Source organism: Bos indicus, chromosome 12 (assembly GCF_029378745.1).
Source record: "Bos indicus isolate NIAB-ARS_2022 breed Sahiwal x Tharparkar chromosome 12, NIAB-ARS_B.indTharparkar_mat_pri_1.0, whole genome shotgun sequence".
NCBI classification, from domain to species: Eukaryota; Metazoa; Chordata; class Mammalia; order Artiodactyla; family Bovidae; genus Bos; species Bos indicus.
Genome location: NC_091771.1, coordinates 16711294 through 16730582, shown reverse-complemented (window position 1 = coordinate 16730582; position 19289 = coordinate 16711294). Strand labels below are relative to the sequence as shown.

Here is a 19289-nt window from a genome sequence, read left to right as displayed (position 1 = left end):
AACCCAAACAACTTTTTGACCAACCCAATACTTTGTGAGTACTTCCATAAGAACCACCATACAAGCCCCATTCACTCTAATACTTTGTACTAAGAGTTGAAGAGGTTCTACTAGAGAAAGGCAAGCTGATCTTACCTTTTACCAATTTTAAGGTATTTATAAGATCTGTATTCACCCTAAACCTAACCTGAGCCACAAGAGAAGCCCAAAAGTATTGGAGTGGGTAGCCTATCCCTTCTCCAGTGGATCTTCCCAACCCAGGAATCAGATTCTTTACCAACTGAGCTATCAGGGAAGACCCTGTATTCACATAAAAGATCGATATTCCATAAGGTTGAAGGACAGCCAAGCCCCACATCCATTTAGAAGACTCATTTCTATTCAGAACCCTGCAATTTTTACCTTCAGTTTCATAGGTTCATAGCGAATGAAGTAACATTCTTACATCTTTACTTCCTATCTGTCTTTGTTGGGAAAAAGAGAGGTTAAGCTATGAGGTTTATTAAGAGTTCACTGGAAAGATAAATGAAGCACTAGGTACAACTTTATTTCAAGTCCTTTCTAAATCGCATATTAGGTTGATTAGAAAGCCATGAGGGATCACTGTTTTATTTTAATGAGAGATTTTTATAGAGAAGAACAATTCAAATTGAGTACTTTTACAAGGAGGTTAAGATTCATATTGGTAGGACACAAATGCCTGAATCTTGTTCTTAACCCATTATTCAGAACACTATCATTTTTCCAAGAGAAATTTATAACCAGAGATGAAGCAGGACAAAAGATTGCTTTGTTCTACCCTGTTTTGCCCTAAAATCCAGTCTCTTACCTTGAATGTCAAGAAATAAACCAGCAAGGAACAAGTTGTAAGAATAAGACAATGGTGATTAGAGGAAAGACCATTTTTCCCCAGAGCCAGGGTTGTTTAAGACTTTTGGGGACTAATTTTTAGAGGCTCCATCCACATAAACTTAAATATGTAAGTTTTGTTCAATGTGGCATATTAAGGTAGCTAGGTAGCCAGCTCAGCACCGATAGTTAGACGTTACTTTGCATAGACACTAGATGTTCATTTTGAAAAGGTTACATATTTGTATTGTGGATCCTTTTTTCCAGGTCTTATAATTTTTATAGGCCCTTCAGAACACTAAAAGGTCTCCAACTTCAGACCTTTTTAGGGAAAGTAAGCTTTGCGGTTCTGTCCCCAGGTACAGTTTGTCTGTCTATATGGAATAGAGAGCAACCAATATCATAAGGAAAAAGCCAAAGAAAAAGGTGGCCAGGATACCCCAGTAGGGAGCCCCTTCCCATTCCAGACTAGGGAGAGACGACCCTCCATACCGCCCTAATGAGGTTTATTTAGGGGTCTCACACACAAAGAATGTTCTATGTTGGATCATGTGACACTCACCTTTCCGAAGATCAAAGATGGCTAAATAGCAACATTTTCAGGCTTCACCCTAACAATTCAGTGAGTGTCCTTGAACCTAACCGATCCATAGCATCACTTCTCCCAGGAGGCAGAGTGAGGGTAAAGGGGTGTGTTACTTTTCTAGGCTGCCATACCACAAACCGGTGACTTAAATACATTTGTTTCACAGTTCTGGAGGCTAGCAGTCCAAAATAAAGGCCCGGGCAGGACTGGTTCCTTTTGAAGGCCGTGGGGGAGAGAGTGTTCCATGCCTCTCCCCCAGCTTCTGGTGGTTTGCTGATAATCCCATTTATTCTTTGTTTTGGTAGATGTACCATCCAATCTTTACCTTAATCTTCATATACTGTCATCCCTGGGTCTGTCTGTCTCTGCATCCTAACTTCTCCTCTCCATAAGGTCAGACATACAGGATTAGACATAGGGCTTATTCTAATGACCTTCTTTGAACCTGATCAAGGAAGTCTATTTTCAAATAAGGTCATGTTCACAAATACTGGGAATTAGGACTTCAACTTATTTCCCAGCAACACTCTAGCTTATAACCTTAAAACTGGGGCAGGTTGCAGCAGGTGGGGGGGTGGGGGGGTGGGCAGGCAGAAGGTAATCTATGATCACTTGACCAGAGGCCCTGATCTGTTTTTCCCTTGAGTGTTATCTAATGTTAATTTTATGATCACATACCTGAACCTAGGAGTCTCTGCTGACTTCTGTTATTAGTGACGTATACCATAAAATCCCCGGACAACACCTAGATAGAGCTGAAGTAGGGCCAGACCTGGAATAGTGATATTTTATTCTAATAGCGGTTCAGAAAAAAAAAGAGAAAGAAAGAAAAACCACCACTATTGGAAGTCCTAACAATAAAAGTCAACTCGAGCAGTGTCTGCCTCGAGCCAGTACAAGCCTGAAATAAGCTAAATAGCTTATTTCTATTTTGCTTCTAAATAGTTCTGCAAGTTCTATTATGCGCCTTCTTGTAAGCTAACAAAAAAGTCTAATTAACTAAATTCTAACAAAATCTAATAAGCAATCCCAACAAAAGGGAACACTAAAGGTATGACTCACAGCCACCAAGAAACACCTAAGCCATTTGTAACACCACCTGCTCGAAGATTCTCTTATTCTCAGCGCACTGATCCTCCTGTAACACATTAATGTTTCCGTCCTCTTCACACCACAGGAGTTCAAGTTCAGCTAACACCTGTGGGCATCTCCTGAAAGATGACACTGCGGGGGAGGGAGGGTCTTTCCACTTTATCACATTAAATCCTCACAACAACTCTGAGGGGCAAACTTGTTAGGTAAGAATCAAATCCCAGGGCTTCCCTGGGGGCTCAGTGGTAAACAATCCACCTACCAATGCAGGAGACATGCGTTCAATCTGGCCAGGAAGATCCCACATACTGTAGGGCAACCAAGCCCGTGCACCCCAACTACTGAAGTCCATGTGCCCTAGAGCCTGAGCTCTGCAACAAAAGCCACTGCGGTGAGAAGTCCACACACTGCAACTAGCAAACAGCCCCCTCTCACCTTTGCTGCAATGAGAGAAATGCCCAGGCAGCAATGAAGACTCAGCACAGCCAAAATAAATTAAAAAAAAAAAAAAAGAATCAAATCCCAGACTTGGCACTGTGTCCAGAGTCCTGAGATTCCACCACCATCCACCCACCCCCCCAACCTGATAGAAGATACACGTGGTGCTGATGACCACAACCCGTCCAGCTTAGTCTCTCAGGCTGGCTCCCCTTTATTCTTCCAGGTGTAAAAGTAAAGAAGAGCCTCAAGGTGCTGTTACAAAGGCAGACCCTTTGGAACTGGAGACTATCTCTTCCCAGCCTAGCAGAAGAAGGTTATTAATGACTCTGAGGACTAGCATCAAGGCTACGGCAAACCTCTAGGAAAACTGGTCATCAGGTCCACACGTGGCAGACACATGATCTAGAGAGGAAAGCAGTGAGAGCCACAGACGGGGCAGAGGGCCCCCTTAGGGTCTCCCCACCACCCTTGGCAGAGGCTGCTTCCCTGGTGACCAGGCAAAGCAAAGAAACCGCAACGTCCGCCAGCACCTTCTCCAGCCAGTGGGCTTGTTCAGGCCAACCAGGGTTGAGGCCGCAGAGCTTGGCCTCCACAGCACATGAGAATCACCTGTGGAGTTTTAAAATCTTCTGTCTTGGGCCTCACCTGGAGCTCAAGCTCGGCCCAGGTGTCAGTATCTTAAAGCTCTGAGATGTTTTAAACGTGCCCCAAGGTCCAGAACATTGAATGAGAGCACACGGGAAGCAGGGGAGCAGTCAGCTGGTCCCTGAGCTTTCTCTCCTCCTGCTTCTCCCAGCCCGAGGGCCAGGGGAGGGTGAGCTAGATCAGCAGCCCATGCAGGTGCTCATAGAGGCATCCAGGCAGGCTATGGACAAACAGGAATTTGGGGCGCACATTTTAATGCTAGAGATTCTCTGCACTAAAGTCCTTCTTCCTTCCCAACCAAAATCACCAGGAGGCATATGGGCTAGGGTGTGAGCTGTGTAACCCCTTCTCCTGGTGTCTCCATAAGCTGCGGCACAAACTTAAACAAAAGATACTTTGGCCTATGAGAAGCAATTCGATAAAGGGAATGCGTCCCCCAGTCTTTACTCAGTAATTCAGAGGTAACACAGCATATAAAGGAACAACAGCAACCACGCAGATGGATATGGGCAAAAAAAAAAAAAAAAGGCGGTAACATAAGAATCCTCAAGAACTTTATAAAAAATAAAAAAGCCTTACACTATTATGAGAAAATAATAAGACAACTAGTTACAAAGATATGTAACGTGTTCATATTGGGATAATTTGACATCGTTAATAGCACAACTTAAGATACTAGTTTTCCCCTAAATTAAACCCACAGTTTCAATTCAAAGATCAAAAGGATTGGAGGAACTTGACAAAGCTGTTGTCACTGTTTATGAGAGATCAAAATCCATACACCCATGGCTTGTCTGAGGAAGAGGAAGGACCAAGGACGGAAGGCAGTGCTTCCCAACCCCAGCCTCCCGCCTGCTTATTTCCCCCCACGTGACCACAGCTGTGAATGGCACTTCAATAGCATAAATAAAGGTGAAAAACAAGGCCGCTTTTCATATTCTGGAATAGGTTTCTTCCTCACAGGAGAGTTTAAAAATTAACACAGGAGCCTGGATAAGCATCAAAACTCATGAAGTTTTGAAGGATTCATCAGGTGAATCCCACTCCAAACACACAAAAGCAATGCCATTAAAACAATGAGGGCAGGGAGGGCTGTGCACAAGCAGAGGCTGTGTTCATGAGCTGGAGAGCTCCCCCCACCCATTGACCATCTCCCTGAATGTGCTGACCTACAGCAATACCCAAGTATCCAAGCAGGAACTGCTCCAAGCAATGTGTATCCCTTTCTGGGGCTGCAGTAATAATTGTCACAACTGCACAACAGTTTGGTCAAGAATTTTTAGGAAACCTATGAATGTATTACTTCCAGTTTCAGGTAGAATTCTAAAATAGGTCTTACCAGACTGAGTCAAGGCATCAGCAGGGCCACATTCCTTCAGGGAGCTCGGGGACAAAGTATCACCTCGCCCCTTCCAGCTTCCAGAGGCCAACGGCTGCCTTCTTCAAAGACCTGGTCGCTCTGATCTGACCCTCCCCCTCTCTCTTCCACTTTAAAGGCTCCTGTGATTACAGTGAGCCCACCTGAATGAACCGGGATTCTCGCCCTGGCTGAAGGTCAGCTGACTGGCATCCTTAATGCTCACCTGCAACCTTAACTCCCTTTCACTGTGAAACAACGTATTCAGGTTCCAGGAGTTAGATGTGAGTATTTCAGGGCATCATTATTCTGTCCCCCACAAAATGTTTCAGTGCAAAACTTTAGTGGGCTGGAATTAGTTAAACCATGTCTCTGCTACTGTCACAAAGTTTAGAAAAGCAGTGAGCATATAATCAAGAAGTTCACAGTTTACTTGGCCGTATCCGCCACTACTCAAATGCCCAAAAGGTTGTTAAAAGGAGAGTCTCTCTCCCCCTTAGTCTAAAACCACCCTACCCTTATAAACTAAGTGGAAAAGTGAAAATGAAAGTCACTCAGTCTTGTTCGACTCTTTGCTACCCCATGGACTATCCATGGAATTCTCCAGGCCGGAATACTAGAATGGGTAGCCTTTCCCTTCTCCAGGGGATCTTCCTGATCCAGGAATCAAACCGGGGTCTCCTGCATCACAGGCAGATTCTTTACCAACTGAGCTATCAGGGAAGCCCACAACTAAGAGGACGACTGAGGAATTTTTCAGAAGTCCCTGTTTCCATGGTATGGAAGTTATCTATATGAGAGTCTAAGTCAGTCTTCTGGTCTGACTTATTCCAAGAAGAGTTTCAATTTTAACATGTAACTGGCAAATTAACTTCTTGGACCATAAAGACAGCTTAGTGCCAAAGAATTGATGCTTTCAAATTGTGGTGTGGACTCTTGAGAATCCCTTGGACAGCAAGGAGATCAAACCAGTCAATCCTAAAGGAAATCAACCCCCGAATATTCACTAGAAGGACTGATGCTGAAGCTGAAGCTCCAATACTTTGGTTACCTGATGCGAAGAGCCGATTCATTGGAAAAGACCCTGATGCTGGGTACGATTGAAAGCAGGAGGAGAAGGGGACGACAGAGGATGAGATGGTTGGATGGCATCTTCAACACAATGGACATGAGACTGAGCAAACTTTGGCAGATAGTGAAGGATAGGGAAGCCTGGCGTGTTGTAGTCCATGGGGTTGCAAAGAGTTGGACACGCCTTAGCGATTGAACAACATAACTTTGTAGAAGTTAGAATAAATGAAATCTCACTGAGTGGCAATTTTATTATCACTCACTGAAAATACAGTCTGGGAGAAATCAAAACCCAAAGTTCTTCATCTCAGGCTTCCTTAAACCGGATGGAAGTTTAGAGGTCTTGGCCAACCAGTGCATGCATGCGTGTTCAGTCACTTCAGTCATGTCTAACTCTTTTGTGATGCTGTGGACCATAGCCCACCAGGCTACTCTGTCCAAGGGATTTCCCAGGCAAGAATACTGAAGTGGATTGTCATTTCCTCTTCCAGGGGATCTTCCCTGATGAGTTTTTGATAAAAGAGTGGGAAGGTACAAAGCTCTACAAACCTAGCAGTTCAAGGAGAGAGTGGCTAAGACAGGAGGGAGATACAGAAGGGTAGCTTAAGTTAGAAAAGGGGGTCACCAGTTGGTGACTTTCCGTGTCCCCCTCCTCCAGGGACACTGTCAGAACAAGGGCTTACCTATCTGTGTGGCTATTGCATTGATCTGTGTCCAAGGGGAGTATGTCTGTCACCCACGCTGATAAAGACCCTGCTTGATCACAGGACTTAAGAGCCAAATTAAAATGTGTTTGAGCCTTCTGGTAGAAACAATGTCAGTTTAGCAGTACAGGGACAGTGACCCCAAAAACATGGCAAGATGAGAAACCTATAAGAGATGGGAGTAAAGAAGAATCCACTTAAAAACACTTTAATTTTTTTTTTTTCCACCAACAGGAGATGCAGTTTATTTACACCAGCAGCTATGGGGGCAGGGCGAATACACAATGCAAAAAAAAAAAAAAAAAAACTTTTTAAAGCTCCAAACCTATGCCAAGCTAATTGAATAATGAAAAATTGGTCTGGCGTACAGATGTTTTGTTTGGCTTGCACAGTGTGTCTTTTCCTTAATTGAACCTGCTCGTCCTTAGACACTGCTCAGCTTACCAAGCGCTACTCTTCCATCTTCTTATACTCCAACACAGAACTCAGTTATATGACTACACCAGTGCCCTATGCATTCAAGTTCACACCTGTTAGTATGTAATTTCCAGAATGATCTATGTATTAAATAGTTGAGCACGTGCTGACTGCAGGGATGACAGAGAAAGAGGACAATCACAGGAAGGAAGAGGAAAGTAGCAAAAAGCCGGGAATTCCAGCACTGTCATCTTTGAAAAAGGCATTTCCCTGCCCCTAGCCCAGTGACAACAGCTGCAAACTGCACCATAGCTAGGTCCGGTGAGATGGGTATCTGGCATAGTCATAGCTGGCCATCTCTTCCAACAAACCTTTCTGTATTTGGAGAAATTCCCAAGAGGCAGAACTCAAATTCCCAGCCTTCCTTGCCGGTCAGACATTGGCTCATGGCCGAGGTTCCTCCAGAGAGCAGCATTTGGCAAAACTGTGATATGGAAAAGAGCAAAGTGAAAAAAACAGAATGTCTTTGCCAGCATGGAGGTAGCTGAGGTGTCAGGTTCCCAGTGGCAACAGAATTGAGTCCCTGGTAGAGACGTGCCATTGATGAAGCAGGAAGCTCTGATACTCAGTGGATGAGGAAAACAGAAGTTTCCTCATCATACCAGTTCTGCAATGAAACTTTGGTGGTTCCAGCCACAGCAGAGATTTTCACATAAAATGAAGGACTCTGCACATTAAGAAAGGCTGTTGAACATTTTTCTCTGTTATTTCTGTCTGCTAGACAGAATAAGACTTAACAAGTTAAGACCTAATATTTACTACCAACAGTAGGGCAATTCTCATTTATAGTCCTCATGAGAATTCTTTAATGGGGATACTATTAAATAATCCCCCATTTTATGGGAGAAAAAGCTCAGATGGATTAAGTGGTTGGCTTAAGGTCACAGGGGATCCAAACTTGAGTTTTCTGAGTTGAAGCTGGTGGCTTTTTCTTCTCTATCAGTGGTTTTCAGTGTGGGTTCCAGGGATCTCTGGGACACTTTCAGGAAGTCTAGCCAAGCTAATACTATTATCATCACCAACATCATCATCGTCATCAACATTGTTATCATCATATCCAAAGGAAACGAGATCACTGTCCTGAAGAGATGTCTATAACCCCACGTTGTTTGCAGCATTATTCGCAATAGCCAAGATATGGAAACACCTAAGGGTCCACTGGTGAATGGATAAGAAAATGCGGTGTGTGTAGATATAGAGGGAATATTGCTCAGCCACTAAAAAGGATGAAATCCTGCCTTCTGTGACAACGTGGATGGACCTTGAAGGCATTATGCTAAATGAATGTCTGGCAGAGAAAGACAAATACTGTATGACCCCACTTACATGTAGAATCTAAAATCATTGAACTTTTACAAACAGATCAGAATGATGGTTACCAGGGGCTGAGGGTTGGGGGAAATGAGAGTACAAACTTCCAGTTATAAGATGAATAAGTTCTGGGGATCTAAGGTACAGCGTGGTGACTGTAGCTAACAATACCATATTGTATATTTGAAAGTTACTAAGAGCACAGCGCTTTCGTGTTCTCACTGTACCAACAACAAAATGGTAATTTTATGAGATAAAGGATGTGTTAAACAACCTTATTGTGGTAAACATTTTGCAAACTGCATGTGTATCAAATCATCACATTATATACCTTAAACTTACACAGTGGTATATGTCATATATCTTGATAAAGTTGGGGAAAATAAGGTGTCGTTTTCTCTTTTCCCTTTCATTGTTTTATGAGAGTGCAGTGGAATTTTCCAGAAGATGCATGGCATGTGATGTAATAGGCTGAAGCAGAAGCATGTGTGAGAATCCAGCTGTCTTCCATTAAGTCAGACATAAAAGAAATTTCCAAAACTGCAAAACAGAGCCATTCTTCTCACTGTTTTATTCTGGGAAACATAATTATTTTTCATAAAAATGTTATTTATGTTAATATGTAATGGGTTATTAGTTTTGTTTTAAAATGGATTGGTAAATTATTATTCTCAGTGTTCTCAGCTTTCTTTTCTAACACAAGAAGTATTTATAGATATAACCCACAGAAACAAAAACTCTTTGGAGTCTCTAATAATTTTTCAATGTGTGAAAGAGTCTTGAGACCAAAATATTTGCGAATTGCCATCCTGCATTGTCGTTGTTAAATCACATAGTGGGTTCTGACTCTTTTGTGACCCCGTGGACTACAGCCCACCAGGCTCCTCTGTCCATGGGATTTTCCAGGCAAGAATATTGGAGGGGCTTGCCATTTCCTTCTCCAGGGAATCTTCCCAACCCAGGGATCAAACCTGCATCTCCTGCGTTGGCAGGTGGATTCTTTCCCACTGATCCACCTGGGAAGCCTGCCATCCTGCATTATACCTGCCTTAAAAAAAAATCAAGATTTACTTTAACTGCATTTTAACAATTTGATGCCAGGGCTAAACCTAGATTTTCTGCCTACACCTCTGTATGCTCTTCCTCCCTAGTCTTGATTTGGATTGATGAGTTCGTGAACGACAGCCAGAAGTCTTGAATTGCAGTGATTATAGACTTAAGCACCTTCTTCCTGTCAGTTCCGAAAGCACCTAGTTCTCTGTATATTCGATTAATATTTGATCACTGGATGAATGACTAAAATAGGTTGCTATCACAGAGAGAGGAAATGCTTCTTGTCGCTGACAAGCATGTGCCCTTCGTCCTGAGTTCACAGTTGCATGCCAAACACAACTGAACTCAGCCCTGGCCAGTGCACCCTGGCAGGTGTACTACAGCCATATATGTTCAGCAATAGTATACCTGCCCCTCTACCTTTGGACTTGACCCCTGTCCAGAGTCTGTTGACCCACAAAACCCAGCTTAACCACACAGTGTCCTACACAACTCTTTCCAAGAGACACTAACCCACAATGACCATCACGTTCTGACATCGCGTAGGAGGGTTTATCCACATCACCTGCTTCTCCTCTTGGTCTCATTCTATCCTACACTGCTCTCTTCTTCTTTATTTATTTAATTTTATTTTTTAAACTTTTTTATTTTAATTGGATTATAGCCGAATAACCTCAAGTATTCTTGCCTGGAAAATTCCATGGACAGAGGAGCCTGGAAGGCTACGGTTCATGGAGTTGTAGAGTCAGACACGACTGAGTGCATCAGATCAGATCAGATCAGATCAGTCGCTCAGTCGTGTCCGACTCTTTGCGACCCCATGAATCGCAGCACGCCAGGCCTCCCTGTCCATCACCAACTCCCGGAGTTCACTCAGACTCACGTCCATCAAGTCAGTGGTGCCATCCAGCCATCTCATCCTCTGTCGTCCCCTTCTCCTCTTGCCCCCAATCCCTCCCAGCATCAGAGTCTTTTCCAATGAGTCAACTCTTCGCATAAGGTGGCCAAAGTACTGGAGTTTCAGCTTTAGCATCATTCCTTCCAAAGAAATCCCAGGGCTGATCTCCTTCAGAATGGACTGGTTGGATCTCCTTGCAGTCCAAGGGACTCTCAGGAGTCTTCTCCAACACCACAGTTCAAAAGCATCAATTCTTCGGTGCTCAGCCTTCTTCACAGTCCAACTCTCACATCCATACATGACCACAGGAAAAACCATAGCCTTGACTAGATGGACCTTTGTTGGCAAAGTAATGTCTCTGCTTTTGAATATGCTATCTAGGTTGGTCATAACTTTCCTTCCAAGGAGTAAGCGTCTTTTAATTTCATGGCTGCAGTCACCATCTGCAGTGATTTTGGAGCCCAGAAAAATAAAGTCTGACACTGTTTCCACTGTTTCCCCATCTATTTCCCATGAAGTGATGGGACCGGATGCCATGATCTTCATTTTCTGAGCTTTAAGCCAACTTTTTCACTCTCCACTTTCACTTTCATCAAGAGGCTTTTGAGTTCCTCTTCACTTTCTGCCATAAGGGTGGTTTCTTCTGCATATCTGAGGTTATTGATATTTCTCCCAGCAATCTTGATTCCAGCTTGTGTTTCTTCCAGCCCAGCGTTTCTCATGATGTACTCTGCATAGAAGTTAAATAAACAGGGTGACAATATACAGCCTTGACGTACTCCTTTTCCTATTTGGAACCAGTCTGTTGTTCCATGTCCAGTTCTAACTGTTGCTTCCTGACCTGCATACAAATTTCTCAAGAGGCAGATCAGGTGGTCTGGTATTCCCATCTCTTTCAGAATTTTCCACAGTTTATTGTGATCCACACAGTCAAAGGCTTTGGCATAGTCAATAAAGCAGAAATAGATGTTTTTCTGGAACTCTCTTGCTTTTTCCATGATCCAGAAGATGTTGGCGATTTGACCTCTGGTTCCTCTGCCTTTTCTAAAACCAGCTTGAACATCAGGAAGTTCACGGTTCACATATTGCTGAAGCCTGGCTTGGAGAATTTTGAGCATTACTTGAGTGCATACACATAGCCAAATAACAATATTGTGATAGTTTCAAGTGGATAGCAAAGGGACTCAGTCATACAGATACATGTATCCATTCTCACCCAAACACCCCTCCCATCCAGGCTGCCATATAACACTGAGTAGAGTTCAGTGTGCTATACTGTAGGACTTTGTGAGTTATCCCTTTTAAATATTGCACTGCTATCTTTCTAGAGGCTTCCCTGATAGTTCAGTTGGCAAAGAATCCGCCTGCAATGCAGGAGACCCCAGTTTGATTCCTGGGTCAGGCAGATCCGCTGGAGAAAGGATAGGCTACCCACCCCAGTATTCTTGGGCTTCCCCTGTGGCTCAGTTGGTAAAGAATCTGCCTGCAATGCAGGAGACCTGGGTTTGATCCCTGGGTTGGAAAGACTCCCTGGAGAAGGGAAAGGTTTCTCCCATCCAGGCTGCCACATAACATTGAGTAGATTTCCCTGTGCTATACAGTAGGATTTTGTGGGTTATCCATTTTAAATATTGCACTGCTGTCTTTCTAAATCACCTGTGTCTATTTCATTTTCCCTGCAAGATCTTGGGCTTCACAAAGGTTCTCAAAGGTCTTCTGTGGTATACTCAGAGTTAAGCATAGTGTCAAGGACATTATAATAACTGCTATCTTAAAAGTTTGCAAGATAATTCAGACACATTACCTTGTTTTCTCACCAAGGCCCTATAGGTAAGTTAGGGAAGGCCTCTTTTTATTATCTCCACCTTACAGAGAAAGGCGTCACAATTAAGCCGTTTTCGGTCACCCAGCTAGTGACTGACAGAGTCAGGATGCAAACCCGTGTCTTGTGATGCCTTATTCTGTGTTTTCCTCACTGTCTTGTGCTACTTTCCTAATATGTAACCTGTGTCATTTACCTGAAGGAGAACTTTGAGAAAAACAACAACCTTAGATCTAGGTTATGAATCAGAACAGACAGGAATAAACCCAGGTCTCCTGATTCTCCCTCAGACACTGCATTTCTCAGCATCTTTTCCCTGTGATTATAGCTGTTGAGATGGTCAGCTCATGTGCTGGTTAATCCTCTATGTAGTTTTCTCAGAAGGTATACAAGTTAAGGATCCCGGAATTATCTGATTTCCCTCTCTCTGCCCTAGGTGGCTAACTGGTAAGCTCATGTATTGTGTTTTTCTGGCAAAAATGAAGGATAACATTATGAAATAATCCAGTAAATTCAAGTTATGTCTATAAGAATTATTATTATAATTTACCTTTGTAATTCCTCATCTTTTCTCCTCTTTCCATTCATTCATTCAGTCAGTCCCACAAGCATTTGCCCAGACCCACGTATGAGCAGCACTGCGTTAGCTACTGGAGGAACCTGCAATAAGTAAAACAATCGATGTCACATAATCGATTATCATAATGAGATTATCATCTCATGGTTGAAATGGCAATTCTAGAGAAAAATTCTAAGGCATTAGAAGGGTGGGTGAGCTCAATATAAATAATTTATGGAGGTGATGAAGGTCTATAGCAATGCTGGAGATGCACAGACCTGGGTCCGATCCCTGGGATGGGAAGATCGCCTGGAGGAGGGCACGGCAACCCACTTCAGTATTCTTGCCTAGAGAATCCCATGGACAGAGGAGCCTGGTGGGCTACAGTCCATGGGATAGCAAAGACTCAGACACAGCTGAAGCAACTGAGTACACACGCTCACATAAAGGTCTATAAAGGAAAAAGGCTCTTATTTTGGAGAAAAACAATTAGGGAAAGGCTTCATACCAGGGGTGTCTTAAAAGAATGATGTCATGAGATACGTCTTAAAAGAAATGTAGACTATGGTCTGGGAACATGATCTCCATCTATAGCCCCCAGATCACCCCCAAATCATCATACAGTCAAAGTAAAAACAAATGTAGCCACAAGACAAGTTGCCTTGCTCCACACACCCAGCCAGCTGCCACCCAGGTCCTTGCTACAGAGAAATTCTGGAGCTCCCCCAGGAGCTGGCAGAGCATTTCAGGGGAGAGAGTGGCATTGGAACTGATCTGGGGCAAAATGGAGAAGTGAGACTGTACCTTCCAGATTCTGCATACAGAGCATCTTCCTTCCCCAGAGGTGCTCAAGGCTTTTACGAACAAACCAACGTGCTTTAGATACCGCATTCCTCTCTGCCCTGCATCCCCAGATATTCTCAGTATTTCTCTCCTACAGTGTGCTTCTTTCCAAGGCCTGTGCCCTCAGGAGTCTCTCCTGCTATACACTTCTGTGTTTCCACAAGTTGAGCTTGGATTAATAGGTAACCCTCCGAGGTACTGCAGGTACACAGAATGGGACCCCTTGCTCCAGCAGCGGGACACCGCCATGCCCCAAGTACGCCACTGGAAGACACAGGTGGAGCAGGCAGATCTACTAGCTGAAGAGTCAGTTCAGTTCAGTTTAGTTCAGTCGTGTCCAACTCTTTGTGACCCCAAGAATAGCAGCACGCCAGGCCTCCCTGTCCATCACCAACTCCCGGAGTTCCCAAACTCATGTGCATCGAGTCAGTGATGCCATCCAACCATCTCATCCTCTGTCATCCCCTTCTCCTCCCTCCCCCAATCCCTCCCAGCACCAGAGTCTTTTCCAATGAGTCAACTCTTCGCATGAGGTGGCCAAAGTACTGGAGTTTCAGCCTCAGCATCAGTCCTTCCAATGAACACCCAGGACTGATCTCCTTTAGGATGGACTTGGATCTCCTTGCAGCCCAAGGGATTCTCAAGAGTCTTCTCCAGCACCACAGTTCAAAAGCATCAATTCTTTGGTGCTCAGCCTTCTTCACAGTCCAACTCTCACATCCATACATGACCACAGGAAAAATCAAAGCCTTGACTAGACGGACCTTTGTTGGCAAAGTAAGGTCTCTGCTTTTGAATATGCTATCTAGGTTGGTCATAACTTTCCTTCGAAGGAGTAAGCATCTTTTAATTTCATGGCTACAGTCACCATCTGCAGTGATTTTGGAGCCCAGAAAAATAAAGTCTGACACTGTTTCCACTGTTTCCCCATCTATTTCCCATGAAGTGATGGGACCGGATGCCATGATCTCGTTTTCTGAATGTTGAGCTTCAAGCCAACTTTTTCACTCTCCTCTTTCATTTTCATCAGAGGCTTTTGAGTTCCTCTTCACTTTCTGCCATAAGGGTGGTGTCATCTGCATATCTGAGGTTATTGATATTTCTCCCGGCAATCTTGATTCCAGCTTGTGTTTCTTCAAGTCCAGTGTTTCTCATGATGTACTCTGCAGATAAGTTAAATAAGCAGGGTGACAATATACAGCCTTGACGTACTCCTTTTCCTATTTGGAACCAGTCTGTTGTTCCATGTCCAGTTCTAACTGTTGCTTCCTGACCTGCATACAGGTTTCTCAAGAGGCAGGTCAGGTGGTCTGGTATTCCCATCTCTTTCAGAATTTTCCACAGCTTATTGTGATCCACACAGTCAAAGGCTTTGGCATAGTCAATAAAGCAGAAATAGATGTTTTTCTGGAACTCTCTTGCTTTTTCAAGCCACATGTAATATCCTTTACAGTTCAAGATATGACATAAAGAAGACAGAGAACACCACATGGCTGTGTCAGAATCGAGAAAGGTGAATAATGACATTAAGACCAGATCACAGAGACCTTACAGAGTGGGCTCGAGCACTAGGGACACTGTTCCTGACACGCCTTCTAAGCCCAGAGGCCAGGAAGTGAGTTGTCACGTGTGAAATTCATTCTTCAGGCTTTCAGAAGGAATCACTCCAAAACTCTATCCCTTTTTAAACACATGGAAGAAAAGATATAGTTCTTCCAAGATGTATGTTGGGCAGAGATGAAATTTTGTAAATAAACCTTTGCTCTTGAGCACATGGCTAAATATACGGTCTAGAAAAGGACACTTTTCCATTGATGGATAGTGTGATGTCCACTTATTATCAATACAGATGACGAGTTGAATGAAAGAATTTGAAAAGTTTCTCTGTTGTATTCCAACGAGAAAATGAGACTCTGATCGTTTTTTTCAAATTCCATCATATCATTCAGATTCTATCTGGGCTTCATGACATATGGTCAGGTGAAGAAGGTGGTGGAAAGACACCAATCTGCCTGGGATGAGGCACGTGGATGGACTTCCAGGTGAACTGTCCACAGCTGAAAACACACCTTCAGCAAGTCAGAATGTAGTCTCTTGACCTTTCAGTACAAGATGGTCACACTAAAATCACAACTTCATTGGGGCTGAGGGTGGGGGGTAAATCAAGAGTTTGGGATTAACATATATACACTATTATATAGAACAGATAATCAATAAGGACCCACTGTATAGCACAGGGACCTCTACTCAGTATTCTGTAATAACCTACACAAGAAAAGAATCTGAAAATGAATGGATATATGTATATGTATAACTAAAGCACTTTAGCTGTATACTTAGTAACTATCTTGTGGCTGTTTAGTTGCCCAGTTGTGTCTGACTCTTTGCAACCAGATGAACTGTAGCCCGCCAGGCTCTTCTGTCCACGGGATTTCTTCCCAGGTAAGAATACTGGAGTGGTTTGCCATTTCCAGTTCCAGGGGATCTTCCCAACCCAGGGATCGAACCCGCGTCTCTTGCATTGGCAGGCAGATACTTTACCACTGAACCGCCTGGGAAGCCCTAAATCATCTGTACACCAACATAAAATAAAAATTAAATTTAAAAAAGCACAACTTCTGGGCTATAAACACAATGGAAAAGGAATGAGGGTCAGAAGAGCAAGAGGTCACCTTTCTAGGAAGCAAGGAGAGGGAACCAAGACCACCAGCTTGGGCGGTGAGTGCACAACTGCATGTCCCGCGGGCAGACTTGGATCATTCCTTCCAAGAATCGTATATGGACTGGGGCAGAATACAAGCTTGAAAGGCTTTTTGGACATTTAGTCATAGTAGTTAAAGAATTGCGACAAAGACTTGGAGCTTAACCTCACTCAACACTTTTCTCCCCCAATTAACTACTACTCTCCATCAATTCTTCACGTTGCCTTGCTGTTTGCTGCAGGAAGTTGGCCTGAGTCGGTTGGAAAATTAATAGATTTATTTAATGAAAGCAAAGGGCAGAATTGTTAAATTTTACTTGATTTGGTTTTATTTCACAATCAACACTTTTTACTGCACTTTTAATCCTATACATCTTGGGTTCTTGACACCGGTTGTAGATTAAGATCAGCTAGGTGTTCTTTTGTTTTAATAATAATGTCCTAGCAGGACCTGAGCATTAGTATTGTTCAAAGTACTAATGTCAGAACTTCTGGGAATGGAGCCCAGGTGATGAAATTTTCAAAAGCTCCCCAGGTAATATTAATATGCACACAAGGTTGAGAATAACTGCAATATAAAAAAGAAACTAGGTATTGATTATAAGGATTTCAGTTTTTAAATATCTGTCTGGCTTCAAAGATAATGTCTCACTAGAGAAAGTTTCGACTTTGAGAGTAAAGAATGAAAAAGAAAGCATCAAGGTACAGAGGATCATTGGGGATTGTGTGTGTGTATTCTATAGGTAGGGCACTGATATAATTTAGGGGTTATTAACAGCCTTGGGAGCAGGAACTTTTCTGATAATCTAATTAAGGCTCTATCTTCTCTAAAACAATGTACATATACATAAATTTTGGAAATGTTAGGGCTATCACCGTGTTCCTACAACCAATGTTAAGGACCTCTGATACAGTCATAGACTGTTATAACTACCATAAAAGGAATAAATAAGCAAGTAAAAAAAAACAGCCATAAGAACTGAGAAGCCTAAGACTGGGTCTTGATTTTGCCCCCAAATTGCTGTGTGATTCTAAACAAATTACCTAAGCTTGCTAAACCTCAGTTTTTCTATAAAGTGAAATGTTTATCTGCCTATAGGGCAGTGTAGATAACATTTTTACAATTTTGTAAAAATAAAATCAATTCAGAGTAAATGCATAACTGTAAAACTACTTTGAAAAGCTACAGTTTATTAATAGAGATATGCAGGGGGCTTCCCTGGTGGCTCAGTGGTAAGGAATCCGCCTGCCAACACAGGAGACATGGGTTCGATCCCTGACCTGTGAGGATCCCACATGCTGTGGAGCAACTAAGCCCGCATGCCCCAACTACTGAACCTGGGCTCTAGAGCCCGGAAGCCACAATTACTGAGTCCACGTGCTGCAACTACTGAAGCCAGGGAGCCCCAGCGCCTGCGCTCCACCGATGGCAAGAGAAGCCACCGCAATGTACTCGTGTACTGCAGCTAGAGAGTAGCCCCTGCATGCAACTAGAGAAAAGCCCAAGCAGCAGTTAAGACCAAGCACAGCCAAAAATAAATAAATAAATAAGATCATTTAGGGAATAAAAAGAGATATTCAGAATTTATCTAAGAAGAAACATACAATTTCTTGGGTAACTGACATGCATATCTGGCTTTCCCTGTTATGTACACCTGCCTCGTTAGCAGACCATCGATTTATAAGGAATTCAGCAACTCTTGAGCAGACTCAGAGCTATATTAGAAGCTCTGTACTAGAAGGATGGTAAGTCCCAGCGCCAATTGGCCTATATATGCAACCTATCTCTCCCTACGCTACAATGGGTAGCCTGCTGTTACCATGTGTGGTGTTTTCTGTCAAACTGCTAGTAAATCCATTCGTATTACTTTAAAAAAAAAAAAAACTCATGTATTATAATGCAAAGGAAGACTAGTAGTTTCAGGAGAAAGAAACCTATGAAGCAAAATTTGGTCTTTGAGGCCCTGGGGATTCCCAGTGGCTCCCTATCAGAGAATCTGTGCTTCTTATTTCACAAGGAAACACTGTCTCAGAAATACCTTCAGACCCAAGGTATTAAAGTGTAAAAATCTAGGACTGAGAATAAAGTTTGCTTTTCACAGTCAGTGCTGCAGAGTTAAGGCCATTCACCCTGACTGTGGTAAGATGTTAACCAGAGGGGCAAACTTTGTATGCAAATTCTAAACAGGGTTACCCTAAAAGAAAGATCACCAGCCGAAACCTTCATGTTCCTGGGTGTCTAAGGTTCCTATTCACTTCATTGTCTTAGTCTTAATAAAAGGAAATAAGCAATGCGCAAGGAGGATCTGATACTGATACTGAATTTCGTTGGCTGTTTTCCACTCCTCAGAAAAATATATTAAAATGCAGAGTAGCTCGAACTACTGTCTGTCTGTTCATAAAGGAAAACGCTTTATGTGCAGAAATTTCAAGTGAGAGGAGATCTCAGGTCTTCAAAAGCAGCTATTATCAAACAAAGCAACCAGAAAATTAAAGCACTGTAGACGGTTCCGACCACAGTCTCGGCTGTCTGCCAGCGTCTCCATCTCTCTTGGTGGGAGCGTTTTTGAATTGCTTATTGTGTCCACAAAGTCTCTCTGAGTGTTCTGCTTCTTTGACATAAAATTCCTCCCCCTCCTTTACAGACTATTACTTTAACTGTATAGTTAGTCTCTCCCTAAACCCCTATTTACCATCTGCTCTGAGCGAGGCACTGAGAAGAACGGTATCTGAGAGCATTCAAGGTGTTTCTGTTACACGTAAAGAGGAATGGCCATTAAGGACCTAAGCACTTCATTCTGTCCCTCCCAGCCAAGGTCCCCCGAGTTGAGGACCCACCTGTGCCTCTCGCCCCACCCACTTTACAGTAGCTCTTCACCC

The 19289-nt window shown here is 43.1% G+C and overlaps 1 protein-coding gene and 1 long non-coding RNA gene across 3 annotated transcripts in view; one reads left to right on the top strand and one right to left on the bottom strand.

Annotated features, from left to right (window-relative positions):
- HTR2A (5-hydroxytryptamine receptor 2A) overlaps positions 1–19289 on the top strand; it is a 66858-nt gene that overhangs the window by 39396 nt on the left and 8173 nt on the right. The window lies entirely within an intron of this gene.
- The window catches only part of LOC139186181 (uncharacterized), a 44033-nt gene continuing 31137 nt past the window's right edge, over positions 6394–19289 (bottom strand). Inside the window, exon 3 of the long non-coding RNA XR_011569682.1 lies at positions 6394–12966. This is a non-coding gene — a long non-coding RNA (uncharacterized lncRNA). The remainder of the gene's footprint in view (positions 12967–19289) is intronic.